A 3,770-nucleotide genomic window follows, 5' to 3' on the forward strand; every position below is an offset into this window, starting at 1 on the left:
CTTTGTTGTCTTTCACCTTCAAAATTTCCTTTCTCCTTTAATCTCTACACACAAGCACAATATAATAAGTACTAAAATATAAATATATATGTTGACGCCGTTTTTCGTCAACAGATAAAAGAAGAGAGCACGTAAACAATTAAAGACAATGGCTAAAACAAACAAACGAATCAGACACACGGTTTTTACGTGGTTCAACAGTTAAATCTGCCTAGTCCACGAGTCTCTGTTATTAATCTCAAGATTAATCTCTGACCAATTCTTTAGCATGAATTCTCCAGAGTTTTCTCTCAAGGATCAGAATTTCCGGTCCTTTACAATGGTGCATGACTTCTCTATTTATAGAGAAGGACGCAGAATACTATCCCACATATTTTGGGTAGTTACTCTTTTGTGAATAAAAATAAATGGCTTTAAATGCCAACAATCAGATATAAAAGGAAACGTTCCCCAAAGATCAGGAAACGCATAACTGACTAAATAATATCCCACGATTCTTGGGGATTTACATCAATAAATGAGGATTACATCCCATATCTACAATACTTGTAGATATTCAAGGTAATCATAGCGTATCTCCAAGGCTTCAGCATCTAAGGTTTCACGTCATTGTGCGAGCCACTGACATTTCCCGAGCTAACATTGCTTTCGAGATAGCATATCGAGCTCGAGATCCCTGCTCCGAAGTTGTTCCTGAAGATGAGGGGCTCACAGATCTATCCTTCGAGATCGAGATCATTTCGAGGTCACCATATTCGAGGTCTGTATCATACTTTGCAGGCTCCGATTTACAATCGTAGAGCATACCCTAACCCTCACGAGACCATTTAATGCAAACTCAGCTTTCGAGGTCATATTTGCTATGGCTCGAAATCTGGGTATAACATTTTGCCCCCTCAAAAGTATTTGTTCGAATCCTAAGAGAAGGAAACTTTTGAACTACTCTTTTCGGGAACCATACCGTCACACTCTTAAAAACGGACACGTGCCAGATGGGTATTGCTCACTTTAGGTACTTGAGTACCTTGGGAACATGCCCACGATCGTTCGTCTGACAGCTTTTCGACGCCATCTTATCATCGACTCCCCTCCATTCGATCTGTTGAGGATTTTAATCAACGCTCCTGATTAATTCAGTTTTCCCACCTATTTATACAAGACCCCCTCTTCGTCTTCTTCACATTTGCTCATCACAGACCAGAAAAAAGAAAAGCACTCCCTAAACCTCTTACCACAGTTTATGCCCATTGCATGTTTTCTAGGCCGAAGAAACAAAAGAATCCTGGTTTGTACGAGTCAGTGAGTTCTTTCCTGCAACCTCTTCTCCACTCGACGATTTTGCTGCACTCCCCATCACTGTGTAAGTACGCCATTTTTGTTGTTCTTTTTATACTGTGCTTGCTGTGTATGTTAGTTTACGTTCTTAGCATGATGCGATAGGAGGGTTTGAACCGATAGGTTTTTAGGCTTTCTGGATTTTCACTCTGGAAGTTCGTCTCTGGTTTATATCCAGTTTCGACGTTTGAATGTGGTTTCAACTTTCTGGGTTTTGAAAATTTTAGGCTATGTTTCTTGTACACCAAGTTTTCGGGTAAAAACCCTTATTCTTGACAATTACATGAAACCCGAAAAAGCCCTTTCCTGGCTAACCGCCACCTTTCTTTCCCTTGAACTTCGGGATTTTCAAAAAATCATCCACGTTCTTTTTCTTCCCTGTGGAACACGCGCTCTGACCCCTTAGTGAGGGTCTAAATTCTTAGTTTCTTGTCCTTAAATCTCCGAGCTCATTCTGTCGAGCTCGTGATTCTTGCATGCATGGACCTCACCATTTTTTCTTTCTCGTTAGATGTCACAGAATCCGGAAAGACGGTGGGGGTCACTACGAGCAATTCCTTACGAGCCCAAATCTCCGAGCCCGGAATCGATCTTTGCCCGGAACTAGCGTCGGATTAAAGAATACGAGATCGCACGGGAGCAAGAAGACATTCGAGCCCACTATCGTCGCCAGATAGACGAGGTCATCGAAAAGAAGAGAAGGGTTCTTAGAGAAGCCATCTATCCGGAGCCTAACCCAGGACCTAGGCCAGTTCCCCTCGACCCTGCGTTAAAAGTCACAGTAGCATACCACCCGGGGGAACTCCAGTTTTCCCTAATGGCGGAGCCTTCGTCTTCGCAGCCTAGGAGGGAGATGTTTGAAGCCGAATTCTACCAGAGCTCGGTTACCACCTCCGACCAGATAACTGACATTCTGGCCATTCATGGCCTTAGCTCGCTAGACACACTGAAGTGTCGAGCTCCGACAAGGCATGGACGGAGCTGCTTCGCTCCTGGGGGCCGCGATTCCAGTGTGAAATACGCGGCCTGGAGCCAGGAACACCTAAAGGTAGGAGCTTTGCTGCCCCTGAAGTCCTTTTTCAGAGATTTCACCGATTTCGTTGGGTTGGCTCCATTCCAACTCAACACCAACTCATACAGGGTGTTGTCTGCCCTGAGGTCCTTATTCCACGAGCTGGGGTGGATAGGACCTTCACCCCAAGAGATTTTATATCTCTTTTGTTTGAAGAGTAATCCCTCCCGAGCTCGGGGAGGAGATGGTTTCTACTATCTTTCGAGCTACCCCAAAGAGACAAAAATCTTTGAAGACCTTCCGAACCATCCCCCTGACTTCAAGAGGGCTTTTTTCTGGACAGACGGTCTGTTCCCGTCTCGACATCGTTCGTTTAGGCGGATTTGTAAGTATTCTCGTTACTTTCTATTTTTGAGCTCGAATCTTTAGCCCTTGAATCCATGTTTAGTTGAAGTGTATCTCGCCTTTCAGCTAACTTTCAGCGTCCCACCCCTGACGAGACAATGAAGGAGCACAGAGAGAGCCTGCTCCGACTCCCTTATGGCAGGAGGTCTCTCTCATTTATGCTACATGAGGACAAGCTACGAGCTTGTGGGTTGTTGGGACAGGGCCAGTCAACCTCTGACTGGTCCAGTAACAAATATGAACGTTGGGAGGAAGTGCCTCTGCCCACAGGCATCCTTCCTCCGAGGAGGGAAAGGAAAGCATCTCTCCCAATTCGCTCGAGAAGTCCGCGGTCGGGGAACGAGGCAAATGATGAAGCCTCGAGTTCGGACTCCGATGGAGGTAAAACCCTTCCTACTTCGCGAATGTGGTCTCCCACTTTATTAAAACACAGGCCCAATAGACTAGTCTCGTGCCCACAGGATAGATACCACTTCTACATATGGAGTTGGGTAGATGACTGTGTCCATAGGTTTGATAGTGGGCTCGGGAAATACGACACTATGTATACCACGGACGAGATGTGGAATGGGATAGCTGTGCAGTATGGGACCAATGATTATAGGGACCTTTCGAGGTTATCACCAACTTATAGGGAAGGCCCTCCCCCGCCTCTTCTGAAGACGGGGGAATTTCATGGTCCCCAAGCTCAAGCTCGGGGGAAAGTTCCAGTTAGGTTTTTTCTTTCACCACTCTATATATAGTGTTGAAGTAACTTGTATTTCTTTTACTGACTCACTGTGATGACTTGTGCAGGCAATATGGACTCCAACCTCGACGCCCTCATCGACAATGCGGGTGCCAAGAGGAGCAAGCGCCCCAGGGCAAGGGGACTGAAAACCAGCCAGCCTGGGAAAAGCTCCAAGAGATCTAGGAAAACGCCTCCTCCTCCCCCGCTGGCTTCGAGCTCTGCTGCTGCGTCGGCTGGCCAGGCTAACGCCTCCACGACGATACCACCCTCGCAGGCCGTCGTTTCTGT

The sequence above is a fragment of the Humulus lupulus genome, chromosome 7 (assembly GCF_963169125.1).
Source record: "Humulus lupulus chromosome 7, drHumLupu1.1, whole genome shotgun sequence".
NCBI lineage: Eukaryota > Viridiplantae > Streptophyta > Magnoliopsida > Rosales > Cannabaceae > Humulus > Humulus lupulus.